Source organism: Mobula birostris, chromosome 8 (assembly GCF_030028105.1).
Source record: "Mobula birostris isolate sMobBir1 chromosome 8, sMobBir1.hap1, whole genome shotgun sequence".
NCBI lineage: Eukaryota > Metazoa > Chordata > Chondrichthyes > Myliobatiformes > Myliobatidae > Mobula > Mobula birostris.
The window spans coordinates 83,675,643-83,691,024 of record NC_092377.1 but is presented as its reverse complement, the minus strand read 5'-3'; the positions used below and the strand labels follow the sequence as shown (position 1 = coordinate 83,691,024).

The following is a 15,382-nucleotide window of genomic DNA, read 5'->3' as shown; positions in this document are numbered from 1 at the left end:
CCATTACCAGACAGTCACACAGTGTGTCAGAATGCTCTCCATCTATAGAAGTTTTTGAGTGCATTTGTTGACATACCAAATCTCTTCAAACCCCTTTTAAGTATAGCCGCTGTCCTGCCTCCTTTATAACTGCATCAATATGTTGGGACCAGGTTAGAGATCTTAACATCCAGGAACTTGAAACTGCTCACTCTCTCCATGTCTGATCCCTCTGTGAGGGTTGGTATGTGTTTCTTCATCTTACCCTTCCTGAAGTCCACAATCAGCTCTTTCATCTCACTGATGTTGAGTGCCAGGTTGTCGCTGCAGCGCAACTCCACTAATTGGCATATCTCACTCCTGTACGCCCTCTCGTCACCACCTGAGATTCTACCAACAATGGGTGTATCATCAGCAAATTTATAGATGGAATTTGAGCTATGCCTAGCCACCTAGTTCTTGGTTTAGAGATATTAGAGCAGTGGGCTAAGCACACACCTCTGAGGTGCACCAGTGTTGATCGTCAGTGAGGAGGAGATATTATCATCAATCCACACAGATTGTGGTCTTCCAGTTAGGAAGTTGAGGATCCAATTGCAGAAGGAGGTAAAGAGGTTATTTGAGATTAGACCAATAAGTGTAGCATCGTCAGCAAATTTAATTAGTAGATTGGAGCTGTGGGTGGTGACACAATCGTGGGTATGCAGAGAGTAAAGGAGGGCGCTTAGGACACAGTCCTGAGGGGCACCTATGTTGAGGGTCAGAGCGGCAAATGTGAGGAAGCCCACTCTTACCACCTGCCAATGATCTGACAGGAAATCCAGGATCCAGTTGCACAAGGCAGGGTGAAGGCTGAGATCTCTGAGCTTCTTGTCAAGCCTGGAGGAAGTATTTGGAAATCAAAACCATAATGTGGTGCCAATTTAGATACAAGAGACCAGCCACTGAATTACCATGCACAGAATCTGGAGCTAGAGTCACTGTTTAAAACATAAGTGGTCACACTTTAAGACAGAGATCAGATAAAAACTTAATGTGCTGGAAATATTCAGCAGGTAAGACAACACTTGTGGAAGGAAAAACAGATTTAATGTTTTAAGCTGAAGACCCTTCATCAGAATTCTATTTCTTTTTACACAGATGCTGCCTCCCCTGCCAAGCATTTCCAGCAGCTTCAACTTTATTTCGGATTTCCAGCACCTGCAGTTTTTTTTTATTTTCATTGGTCCATTTTATTTTCTCTCAGAAGGCAACATGTCTTTGGCATTCTTTTCCTTAAAGGATAGTAAAAGCAGAATCTTAGAATAATTTCAAGACAGGGGTACGACAAGCAAGAAGGTTAAAGGTTATTGTGGATTGATAGAAAAGCAGATCTAATGTTACACCCATGTCACTCATGAGCTTTCTAAATGATGGTGTAGACTCCAGGAGTTGAGAGGTCTACTCTACTCAAATGTTCATTTGTTCAAATGAGTAACTAGAAGAGTCTTTCACACCGTATCTCAAGAGTTTATACCACTCTTCTAAAATATTTGACCTCCCATTAGGAAAACCTTCATTAGAAATCAATTTCCATCTACTGAATCCTGCTGTGGGTTGGAATCCATATTCTGAGGATAATGAATGGTTTGACTCAGTCAAGTAGTCACTAACTGAAATCCCCACTGTGTATTCATTTAAAAGAACTGCTAAACGTGTTCATTAATGTAATCCAGAAAAGATGCTGACAGGGTACCATTCTTCAAGATGGTGGGGAACACCCAAGGTATCATAGATGCAATTGAGAAGGATCTGGACCAGCGGTTTCAAGATGGAATCAAGAAACAATGACACAAGAGACTATGCCAATGCTGGAATTCTTGAGAAACACACACAAATACAGGCAAACTCGCCAAGTCAAACAGCATCAATTCAGTCAGTCCTGATGAAGGGTCCTGCCCCAAAATATTGATTGTTTATTTCCCTCCATAGAAGCTGCTTGACTTGCTGTGTTCCTCCAGCATTTTGTGTGTGTTGCTCAAGAAACAACACGATAAGCTTGGTAGGGCAGGAGTGGGCATAAATAATTGGCCTACAAGGGCAGTTTTGCTTGTAAATCTTGGGTAGGATTTAGAAATGGGCAATGTGGGGTTGGGGAAACTGTAAGATTAGAGGTGGTTGAGGGGAGGTCTCTTAATGAAGTTGGTGATGGTTTGGGAAATAGATGTCTAATAATCATTGGTGTAATCCTGGTCAAAGGGTAGATCAGAGAAGGGTACTGAGGCAGTGGTCAGTCTACCTCACTACCCTCTCTGTGGGTTTGATGAAGGGTCCATTTCCATCTATAGATGCTGCTCAAACCATTGAATTCCTCCAGCATTTTGCGTGTCGATCCAGATTAGATGCTGCAGATCTGGTTAACCAAACCTCTGTTTAATTATCACAGCCCTGTTCTGTACACAATATTGACATTGGAACAATATAATGGAAAGCAAAATGCTTGAAATGTCAACAGATCTGAAATAAGATGAACAAATTATGAATGCAGAGTGGTTTTGGTAGCATTTGAAAGGTTTGATACCATATTGGTCCTATAACTGGACAAGTAATTCAGAATCCTCGGTGCCATATTGATTCTGTCATCAATCATTATGAATGTATTTGGTAACTGGATAAGTTAAACAAAACACTAGTTTTGATCATGTACTGAGTTATCTTAAACTACCTTCTTGTTTAATAATAACCATAAAGAAAATTCTAACCAATCAGCCTGAAATGTGGCTCCATGTGCACAGAAACATGGTTAACACTTAATTGCCCAAAGAAAAGATCCACAAGCCACTTTGGGCAATTAAGGGGAAGTAATACTTGCTGACCTTCTCGTGATGGACAGATGGTGCTGAATGTAATAATAAAATAAGCATTTGTTGGTATGGCAAAAAAGTAATCTTTCACCAGTCCATTGTTATTTATAATGAAGTGGAAAAATTCAGTATGGTCCCTTCTCTGTCAACATGGCTCACCTCTGAATTTCATCCTCAGTTCTGTAGCCTGACCGTGCTGCTGCTCAGCAATACCAATGACAAGATTGTAATGATAGTCAACAGCCAAAGCTTTCACAGCATAAAAGAGTTCACATTATCTCAGCCATCTCTCAGAATAATGGATATCTACCATGATTCTGATGCCAAACATACAATCAAGGTGGCCTGTACAATAGAATTGGATGAGATTAACCAGAGCTTGGTGGTGATGATGTTAGCCTGGGAGAGGATATTGACGTTTGTTCAATTGTGCTACCAAATGACTAAGAGTTTTTTTTTTCGCAGAGACGGGTTTGGTGATATCCTTTCAGTGTTTTGAGGTGCCTATTAGACATAGTCAATCAAGCACAAGAAGGGTGTCGCTGCTGCCCTGTAGACCATGGATTTTGTACTAAGATCTCCTGCAGTTCAGACAGTCGTTTCTGCAGATGATATGGCTAAGGAGATGGTGCAGGAGGGAGGGCTTCATGTTTCTAGACAATTGGGCTTTGTTCCAGGGAAGGTGAGACCTGTTCCGACGGGACAGTTTGCACCTGAAATGGAGGGGGACTAACATCCTTGCGGGAAGGTTTGCTAGTTCTGCTCAGTGGGGTTTAAACTAGATATGTAGGGGGAGGATAACCAGAGTGTTAGAGCAGATAGTGAGGGAGGAGGATAAAGGTCACGCGAGGACTGCACGTATGGACAGTAATCAAAGGTTTGTACGTGATAGAAATATTCTCAGGTGCATCTATTTCAATGCAAGGAGTATTGTAGGTAAGGCAGATGAGATTAGGGCATGCGTTGACACGTGGGATTACGACATTATTGCTATTAGTGAGACTTGGTTGCAGGAGGGGCAGGACTGGCAGCTTAATTTTCTGGGCTCCGTTGTTTCAGATGTGACAGAGGGAGAGGGATGAAAGGGGGAGGAGTGGCATTACTAGTCAGGGAGAATATCACTGCTGTGCGTAGACAGGACAGCCCAGAGGGTTTGTCTACAGAGGCCATATGGGTGGAGCTGAGGAATGAGAACGGTGTGACCCCACTAATAGGGTTGCAGAGAGATAGCAGACCAATGTAAGAAACAGAAAGTTGTAATAGTAGGGGATTTTAACTTTCCACATTCTGACTGGAACTTACACACTGTGAAAGGGTTAGATGGCGTGGAGTTTGTCAAATGTGTTCAGGAAAGTTTTCTAAATCAAAGTACGGAGGTACCAATGAGAGAGGATGCAATACTTGATCTCCTATTAGGGAACCAGACAGGTCAGGTCATAGATGTATGTGTAGACGAACATTTGGGTTCCAGTGACCATAATGTCATTAGTTTCAAGTTAATTATGGATAAGGATAGGTCTGGTCCTCAAGTTTGGGTTCTACATTGGGGAAGGGACAATTTTGTGGAAATGAGAAAGGATCTAGGAAGAGTGGATTTGGATAAGTTGTTTTCTGGCAAGGATGTGATCAGTATGTGGAAGGCATTCAAAGGCGAAATTTTGAGAGTGCAGAGTTTGCATGTTCCTGCCAGGATTAAAGGCAAAGTTAACAGGCATAGGGAACCTTGGTTTTCAAGGGATATTGGCGATCTGGTTGAGAAAAAGAGAGAGGTGTATAGCAGATATAGGCAACAAGGAACAAATGAGGTACTTGAAGAGTATAGAAAATGTAAGAAAATACTAAAGAAGGAAATCAGGAAGGCAAAAAGAAGACATGAGGTTGCTTTGGCAGATAACGTGAAGGTAATCCAGAAGGGTTTCTACAAGTATATTAGGAGTAAAAGGATAGTAAGGGACAAAATTGGTCCCCTACAAGATCAGAGTGGTTGTCTATGTGTGGAGCCTCACAAGATGGGGGAGATCATAAACAGTTTTTTTGCATCAGTATTAACACAGGAAACTGGCATAGCGTATATGGAAGGAAGGGAAACAAGCAGTAGTGTCATAGAACCTATAGAGATTAACGAGGAGGAGATGCTCGCTGCCTTATAGCGAATAAAGGTAGATAAATCTCCCGCGCCTGACATGATATTTCCTCGGACCTTGAGAGAGACTAGTGTAGAAATTGCAGGGGCCCTGGCAGAAATACTTAAAATGTCCTTAGCCACGGGTATGGTGCCGGAGGATTGGAGGGTAGCTCATGTTGTTCCATTGTTTTAAAAAGGCTCTAAAAGTAAACCAGGTAATTACAGGCCGGTGAGCCTGACATCAGTAGTAGGGAAATTATTGGAAGGTGTTCTGATAGATCGGATATACAAGTATTTGGACAGCTGAGGGCTGATTAAGGATAGTCAGCATGGCTTTGTGTGTGGTAGATAATGTTTAATAAATCTTGTAGAGATTTTCGAAGAGGTTGCCAAGAAAGTAGATGAAGGAAAGGCTGTGGATGTTGTCTACATGGACTTCAGTAAGGCCTTTGACAAGGTCCCACATGGGAGATTAGTTCAGAAGGTTCAGACACTAGGTATCCATGGAGAGGGTGTAAAGTGGATTCGAAATTGACTGTGTGGGAGAAGACAGAGAGTGGTAGTGGACGATTGCTTATCAGACTGGAGGCCTGTGACTAGTGGTGTGGCTCAAGGATCTGTGCTGGGAGTATTGTTGTTTGTTGATCTAGATAATAATGTGGTAAACTGGATCAGCAAGTTTGCTGATGACACTAAGATTGGAGGCATTGTGGACAGCGAGGAAGGCTTTAAAAGCTTGCAGAGGGATTGGACCAACTGGAAAAATGGGCCAGAAAATGGCAGATGGAACTTAAAGCAGACAAGTGTGAGGTGTTGCATTTTGGAAGGACAAATCAAGGCAGGACATACACAGTAAATGGTAGGCCATTGAGGAACAAAGAGATCTGGGAGTTCAGATACATAATTCCCTGAAAGTGGCATCACAGGTAGACAGGGTTGTAAAGAAAGCTTTTGGCATCCTGGCATTCATAAATCAAAGTATTGAGTATAGGAGTTGGGATGTTATGGGGAGGTTGTATAAGACATTGGTGAGCGCAAATTTGGAGTATTGTGTACAGTTCTGTCACCTAACTATAGGAAGGATATCAGTAAGATTGAAAGAGTGCAGAGAAGATTTACTAGGATGTTGCCGGGTTCTTCAGGAGTTGAGTTACAGGGAAAGATTGAACAGGTTAGGACTTTATTCCTTGGAGCGTAGAAGAATGAGGGGAGATTTGATGGAGGTTTACAAAATTATGAGGGGTTTAGACAGAGTAAATGTGAATAGGCTCTTTCCACTTAGATTAGGAGAGATAAATACGAGAGAACATGGCTTTAGGGTGAAAGGAGAAAGGTTTGAGGGAACATTAGGGGGAACTTCTTTACTCAGAGAGTGGTGGGAGTGTGGAACGAGCTGCCATCTGACGTGTTAAATGCGGGCTCGCTCTTAAGTTTTAAGAATAAATTGGATAGGTACATGGATGGGAGGGGTCTGCAGGGTTATGGAGTGGAAGCAGGTCAATGGGACTAGTGGAATAATGTTTCGGCACAGACTAGAAGGGCCGAATGGCCTGTTTTCTGTGCTGTAGTGTTCTACAGTTCTATGGTTCTATGAGCAGGGGCTATACTGCTGCACAGGAGGGGATGGTGAATATCTGGTGTTAGTGTGATAAATATTCAACTAAATAGCACAGAATGCAGGAGGAACTCAGTGGCATTCAGAATTGCACCAGAGCTGAAGTGTTTAGACAAAATATCTTCAAGGGGTGGTGTCTCAGAAAGGCAGCGTCCATTATGAAGTACCTCCAGCACTCAGGGCATGCCTTTTCTCACTAATACCATCAGGTGGGAGAAGGCACACACTTAGTGGTTCAGAAACAGCTTCTTCCCTACTGCCATCCAATTCCTAAATGGACATTGAATCCGTGAACACCACCTCACTTTTTCAATATATATTATTTCTGTTTTTTTTGCACAATTCAATATATATATACTGTAATTGATTTACTTATTTCATTTTTTTTCTCTACTTCTTCTTCTATATTATGTATTGCATTGAACTCTGCTGCTAAGTTAACAAATTTCACATCACATGCCAGTGATAATAAACTTGATTCTGATTCTGAAACAATTCCTCATCCCATACACATTCTCTAATAGGAACACATATTCTAGTAATGAGGAATCATGAAAGCTTAATCATATATTTTCTTCTGTGCTTCTGTTAAGTTCTAAACAGTAAATCTATGTATTTCCCTATTTTTACTTCAACAATATCAACAAATAAGTGCTTCCCCACCATGAAATTTCTCTCTCCACCCATCAAAGAGAGTTCCTTGCTCTCATAACTGGGGTATTGTTTTTTAAGACTGAGGCTCTTTTGCAGGATATGCAATTCGGCTGAAATTTGCAATTGAATTTAGCTTGCAGATTGGATGACTAGTTTCTCCAACCAGTAAACTGGTGGCATCTGGTATTCTCCTGGCCTGAGTCTGCTCAGGTGTTTCTCCAGGGCAGCTGTGAGCTAACATTCTGGCTGTACTCTAAAAGGGCATGACTGGAATGTTAATCCTTTGCTCCCTGGGAAAGAGCTGCATGCTATGTCAATGAATTCATTTAGGAGACCATTTGTTAAAAAAAAGATGCATAAAGATGCACAAAAGAGTTGTGTAACTTTGTCCAAGACTGTGACATCAATGCGACTTTAGATCCCTGGATTAGGAGGTGATTGCTCAAAGACAACGTGGAACATCACTTTATATTGGGATTTGATCCATTCTTACTTGGGGGAATGGGACCAATTTTGTCATTGGAAGATGACCAGTCCATTAGTCAAATGTCCTGATTTCTGCATATTGTAGACTGAACCCCACCCCCCTTCCTCACTATCCATTGCTGCAAGTTTAACTTTATTGTGAAGTCAAAACCACTTTGCACCCATGTTGGACTTGTAGTGTCAATGTATTCCTGAGCGCATCACAGCTGTGGCTTCTCCTGTCAAACCTGCTCCCCACCACCCCACCCCCACTCCACTCTCCACCACACATGCAGTATGATGAGGAGGGGATTATTTTGACTTCAGCACAAATAGTCAGTAAAGCTGTTAAGAAGACTGGCCGCTCATTATACAACGTTCTAAAGTCAAGGTTTACAGGTTTCCATTCCCCAGCTGTTGCCATGGGTACCAGCTGAAGTCTCCATATCAAAGGATAATAGTTCAGTTACATAACCGTTATGCTACCATACCAGCAAAGTATGCATCAAGCAATGCTTATTTTGCCATACACTCAGAGACCATTTCATTAGGTACTTCCTGTGCCTAATAAAGTGGCCACTGCGTGAAGTTCATGGTCTTCTGCTGTGGTAATCCACTCACTTCAAGGTTCGATGTGTTGTATTCACGGTTGCTCTTCTTCACGTCGCTTTTGTAATGTGTACTTATTTGAGTTACTGTCAGCTCGAACCAGTCTGGCCACTCTGCTCTGCCTCTCTCAATAACAAGACATATTCACCCACAGAACTGCCACTCACTAGATATTCGTTTTTTTGTTTTTCACACCAGTCTCTGTAAATGCCAGCGAGTTTTATGCGTGAAAATCCCAGGAGGTCAGCAGTTTCTGAGATACTCAAACCATATAATCTGGCACCAATAATAATTCTGCAGTTAAAAGTCACTTAAGTCACATTTTTCCCCATTCTGATGTGTGGTGTGGACAAGAACTGAACTTATTGACCATGTCTGCATACCTTTATGCATTGAGTTGCTGCCACATGATTGGTTGGTTAGATATTTACATTAGCAAACAGGTGTACAGGTGTATCTAGCAAAGTAGCAACTAAGTGTATTTCTATGCAATTACAGTTTCATTTAGCATTTCAATTATTTTTCCCTCTTTCAGTCTCCTACTACCTCTCTATTATTCCCTGTATAGCACATCTCTCAGCAAGGCATTGCTCTCCTCTTTCTCCTCTCTGCCATCATATTCATTATTCCTCTTTTGCACAATTTATGTATTATTGTAATTTAATAGTACTTTTATATATTGCACTGTACTGTTGTAATAAAACAACAGATTTCACCACATATATCAGTGATATAAGCCTTATTCTGATTTTGTGGAAACTTTCAGTACAACAATCAATGTTTTATTATTCAATCAGATAACAAATAGAAAATCAGCTAAATATTTAGATAAAATAACTCCAACAAGTCCTCAGCCAGTATGCATTCCTTAACTGTAACATCTATTCCAACAATGAGGGAGACTGAAGTGTGCTTCTGTTAAGTTTCTGACTGGTAAGGTTATGTATTTGCCCTATTCTTCCTTCCAATAACATCTCACAAATGTTTAGAGAGTGACGTGCTTACAGTAGCATTCAGCCAGGGGCAGCACAGTCCACATTGTGAACCCTAACAGTGCAAAGTCAACAAACAAGAGCTTCCCCTCCAAAGAGGAAGGGGGAAAAATTGTATCTAATCCAAAGATCCAAGGGCATGGCCTCAGAATAAAGAGACATCCCTATAGAAGGTGGTGAATTCTTGGAATTTGTTGCCAGAGAGGGCCGTGGAGGATAAATCATTGGATGCAATTAAGGCAGAGATTGACAAATTCTTGATTGGTAAGGATGAGTAAGTGGGGAAGGGGGATGAGGAAGAAAACATACTCATGAATGAATAGTGGAGCAGAGTTGATGGGCCAAATGGCCTAATTCTGCTCATATGTCCTTATGCTCTTCTTTCTCCCTCACACCAGCAAAGACAAAACTGATTTTACTTTCCATCATCACATCATAGCAGCCAACATATTTTGAGCTTGTTTAATTCAGTTTAATAAAAAAAACAAAACAGTTGTATACATTAGCAATCTCCAAGCAACCTTATCAATCATTTGTCTTCAAGGCAAACACCTATTGTCTCATTCATTTCAAAAAATCCAATTTGCATCTTGTCTTGTTATATGCTCACTTTGAGTCAATTAAGAAAGGTTGATAAGGAATCTTCCAGTAATAGTTGATTCTGAGATTTGTTTTAATCTTCCAATGTTTTGATGCTTTGATCACAGAAGCAAGCCTACATACGGGAATGTGCTCAGATATTTAAACTACAGGCTCTCTTGGAAGAGTATACATTGAAATCCTTAACAAATTTGCACATAATCCAGGAAAAGCTCTCCCCACCATTCAGCATATATACAAGGAGTGGTACAACAAGAAGGCAGCATTCACCATCAAGGAACCCTACTATCCAGATGATGCTCTCTTCTCACTGCTACCAGCAGGAAAGAGGTACAGAACCCTTACGTCCCACACTACCAAGTTATTTCCCTTCAAGTGATCACTGAACACAGCCTATGGACTCACATTCTAAGGACTTTACAACTCATGTTCTTGGTATTATTTATGAATTTATATATATTATTATTCGTTTTTTTTCGCATTTTGCCTTCTTTTGCACATTGGTTCCTTGTCAGACTTTGTGTGCAGTTTTTTTTTATTGATTTCATTGTATTTTCTTGTTCCACTGTGAATAACTGCAAGAAAGTGAACTTCAGGGTACTATGTAAGTGACATATATATACTTTGATAATAAATTTACCTTGAACCTTTGGACATTTGATAATCTTATGTTTTTTCACTGTGCCTCTGCCAACACCATGCACAGACTGCTGCCTGTATCTAACTGTTCATCAACTCTACTGCTCTTACTGCTCTTCATCACATGCAAATAGATTTTAATGATGCAGAGAAACTGGCTGGGAATTGCTCCCTTGTTTGTAGATTGAATATAAACAAATTGTGTGGCTTGCAAAACAGGGGACTTTGGGCAGCAAGATAAGCACCTGCATGCAATATATCCAAACTTCTATTCATGGCCATCAATCTTTTCTTCTAAGCGAAAGCCCAGATATGAAGATCCGCCATTTATATTTGTACAGGAGATACTGATGAATCAGTCAGCTTTTAAACTACAATATCAACTGCACATAGTAAGAAGTATTTTCTCTCATCACTCTAGTTCATCCTCTCCTCACAGCATATGCCCTCTAGTCCAGACAGCTTTTACAGACTGTACGTACTATGCCTAATAATAGTTTAATGGGCTGACACTAAATGTTTTAAGTCTCATTTGAGCAGTTAAGGTGTTGGTTCCTTTGAAACTTTGATGAATATGTATCACCATCATTTATGGCCAATTTGCATTCAAGTGTTTTCCAATGAAAGGGAGTCAAAGAGGGTTTGGGTATAACCTGGTATCTTCTGACGAAATTTGACTATATCTTTCAGGATATGCTAAGAAGAAAATTCCAGTTTGCCAAAACATTGCACTCTTCCCAGCTTCAAAGATATATTTACGACTTTTGACGTTGCTTTCCACTCATACAGGGATTACTGTGTTCTGCCTATTCTCAGCTAATGAGTGTGATCATCCAGGCCATATGCAGGAGAGAAGATGTGCCTAAACACACATCACCAGGGTCATCCATTATTGGACCTGCCAGATTTCTGCAGCACTGGGTGAAAGGTAATTATCAAGTCTGTGCTCGCACCAAGATGTGACTGCCCAGAATATGACCAAGGGCATAAAATACAAGGCACCAAAACTGAAGCCTCCTTTTCTTTTCTTTTTAACAAAGTGCTGAGAAGGAGGAATGCAGTTCAAAGAAAATGGTCTCCCATTCGCAAAAACCTCAACAGGTCAGCCTTTTTCCATCAGTCATCTCCACACAGCTGCTGAAAGGATTTTCCTCAGGAAGGATGGATTGGAAAATTGAAGCAAGAATTTTACACCTGTTTGCAAGACAGCCACACGGGAGACAGAAAATGAGCCATGAGAAGCTGACTAATCACTCAGAAAGATTCAATAAGCAACACATTTTAGTTCCGTCTCCTTTTTTAAATATATGCTTTATATGTAGCTTTTGTTTCAGAGTCATTTGATAATGTATGTTATTACTTTCACTTGATCTGATCATTCAGGCACATCTTTGTTCTCAGGTCGATACATGAAATAGCTAAGCCGGGCCACAGGTCTTTGTCTGAAAAAGGGCAAAAAATCAGAATTGAGGAGGTAAAGCAGAAATTAGTTAATCTGCCTGTCATTACCAACCAGGGAGAGCAGGTTACAATCACTTGGTCCTTTTAAACTATCAGAAGCAAATCAGATTGGATCAGGTTACAGAGCTAAACTTTTCCAATAAACCTGACAATCTGTAAACAGCAATCCTTGGCCTGTATTTGCTGAATGTGTGTGCTTTGTTCTTCCCTCCCCCACAGTCTGACTTGTGGCTGAAGAGTGGGTAAGTTCATTCAGATCTTCACAATAATTTAATTTCAGCATTCTTTTTTTTCTCTCTCCTCTCATAAAGGAATTGATCTTTGCAAGAATGGGGTATCACAGTAATGTCTAAAGTGAAGGATTTTTAAAAGTAGGAACCTTAATTCAGCAAACTATTGTAACCTTTGACCTCAGGCTTATCAGCAGTCTTTCATTTGAGTTAAATTTTTATTTCAATAACAGCTGATTGTGTATTGGAGGGAAAAGGTCTTCTATCAAATTGATTTTTTAAAAATTTTATTTTTAAAAACCACATAGTTATAAACAAAAACACAATTTTGACCTCTGACCTATTTGCAGTTTAAGAATTTGTTTCAAGATAGAATATTTTTGTCTGCTACATTAGCAGATGTTTCTTCAGAATTCATGCCACAGGACTAACAACAGATTTAGCAACAAGGGAACTAAGCTATTTTATAGGCTACCTTTTAAATTTGTCTGTGGTCCACTGCATTCACGTACTAATTCTGGACACACAAAGGCTCGCATGGGTGATTTGGAAAATGGCATTTCCAACACAAACAACAATATTTGCTGGATGAATGGTGATCCACTTAGTGGTGCCTTATGTGCCACAACACTATTATGAGAATGTAGTTTTATCATCAGGATGGCAGTAATGGTACTGGTCTGAACTAACAGATTTTTCTGATGACACATAACCTAACATCTAGTTATTTATATTAAGCATCTGGAACAATATCAAAATTATCTGAACTGGAAACATTTAGTACAGGAAGTAATTAATCGACCTTTCATCTTATAGCTTAGACCAGAATTTTCCTCACTTTTGTTCTGGCAAATGATAGGTACAGGAACAGGCCATTTAATGAACAGCTCTGTTGGACTCATTCTATTTACATCCCTTGTTTCATATCTCACCCTATAATAAACTATTTATCCTAGTCTTGAAAGATTCAACTGAAACAACTTTCACTACCTTTTAGGAGAAAAGCTTGTATTGCCAGTGTTCTGGATTCCTCCAAAATAGAAAATACGTGCACTGCATCTGCTTTTAGTATTTTAAACACTGCTCGGTCTTCTTTAGTCACTCAAATATATTCAACCTATCCTATGTATTAACTCTTCAAAAACCATGTGGATGAATCAGTTCTGTTCCTACCCAAGCATTCAGGGCCATCTTCTTGGAGGCGATAAAAAAGGGAAGTGGAATGGTTGTTGAAGTTAATACCCAATTCTACAAGAAGATACATAATCCATCTATGAATTGACTATGTACCTTCTCAGTACCTTCTCAATTAATCTTGAACACATAATTCTCAAATAAAATCCTTTTCCATCTCTTTCATGTACTGTTTCTCCAGAACATGAAATACATGTAGTTAACTCTTATTTTTGCTATTAGAAGTTACATACAACTCTTTCATTTTCACTTCTTGCTCCCTAAGAGAAAAACTATTTGGCCTGCATTTACAACCTTCTATGACTCTACATCTGAAACAATGAGTTTATACATGGGGAGAAAAACAATCATGCATTGGCACAGTGTCAGTCATAAATCACTTCTAGCACCAGGTACAGTTTCAGAAATGTTATAATGTTATGACAACTTCACCTCTTGAAATCTGTAACTCTTTTTAAGAAATCATAAATCATGCCAAAGCAGCAAATAAATATCCGAAGCAAGCTACAAGTTTCTTCTGCAATGTTCTTTTGAAGAATTTGAACCATATCGACTGCTTCTTTTAATGTTTTTCTGAATAATTCAGTCTTTTATGTTACTATGCATAGGCACTGTTGCAAAACGTATTGAAAGAAAAGCAGACATATTATTCCTTCAATGTTCTTTGAAGCATCTTCCTTTTGAAGACCCTTTCAGAAAGCAGCCATTGCTGCAACTTTTCTGTTGTTAGTTGCCATGGTAATCTTTCCTTGATTGGATTAATAAAATCGGTGTTAAGCTAAAGAAGGCTACAAATTCTTTGCATGATTCAAGCATGAAACCTATCCACAGAGTCAGTTATCTAATCATGTCTTCCAAAATTAGCAGTTTATTCCAAAGTAAAGAGAAAATCAGCTTACAAATATAATGATTTAAGTCAGATTGCAAGTAAGCAATACCTTCCATTGGAAGGGTTCACTGTTTGGGCAGAACATAATGTCATTCTGCAGGTTCAGTGTTGTAACTATACTTGCTATAGTGTTGATGTAAAAGGGGGCTATAGAATACATAAAATATACATTTTAACTGTATGAGATCATTAAATTTGAGTTAACAAATGTTCCTGGAAAGTAACATGAAGAGTCTATTTCCAACGTTAAACTATATTGGAAATCCTTTGCATAAAGTGTTACTGTTCTGTTCCTCATCTTTGCTGATTCAGAAGTGAACTAAAACTGTTCATTTGGAAACAATGACTAAATGCACTGCAGCTATTAATGTCTCTCCATCTTTAAACACTATTTCTTAGATGGTTCTTTGCAAGGTGTTTCAGATACAACGTGGCAGCTTCGTTTTTATTCCTTTTTGTAAACAGAATGTGGAGATGCAAATAGAAATAATCTGCCACAAGAATACTGATAATTGAATATTGCACAGACAAATGCATAAATGTATGACAGATATCAGTTGGAATCATCAGTCATCTAACTAAAGACAAGTCAGTTGTCTAATTGACAGGCTGAAGACATAACTTGGGAGCAAACTTTGAGCGTTTTCCATTAGAATGCTGGAAAGAGTACATAAAGAAATATTATAAATACTAGAAATCTGAAACAAAAATAGAAAAAGAACTATAAAAGGCAAGTCAGAATCTCAAAGAAACAAAGGTGGATGAAATAACCAGAAGCTGATAGAAAAATTGCTCAATATACCATACTTAATAAATTATCAGAAAACAGAACAAATCAGCATCATAATCCTTTACATAATAAACTAGTTATTAGTACATTTTAGAGGCATGTATAATTACAAGTATATTAAAGTTTAATATATGTTAAATAGTGCACATACAGTGGCATGCAAATTTTGGGCACCCCTGCTCAAAATTTCTGTTACTGTGAATAGCTAAGCAAGTAAAAGATGAACTGATTTCCAAAAGGCATAAAGTTAAAGATGACACATTTCTTTAATATTTTAAGCAAGATTGCTTTGTTATT

At 39.3% G+C, this 15,382-nt stretch overlaps 1 long non-coding RNA gene across 2 annotated transcripts in view; it reads right to left on the bottom strand.

Moving 5' to 3' along the window:
• The window catches only part of LOC140202229 (uncharacterized), a 77,057-nt gene that overhangs the window by 47,387 nt on the left and 14,288 nt on the right, over nt 1-15,382 (bottom strand). Inside the window, exon 3 of one of the 2 annotated variants that reach the window (XR_011887044.1) lies at nt 11,863-11,963. The exons of the other annotated variant lie outside the window; for it this stretch is intronic. This is a non-coding gene — a long non-coding RNA (uncharacterized lncRNA). Of the gene's footprint in view, nt 1-11,862; nt 11,964-15,382 lie in introns of those variants that run through there. 2 annotated transcript variants of the gene reach the window in all.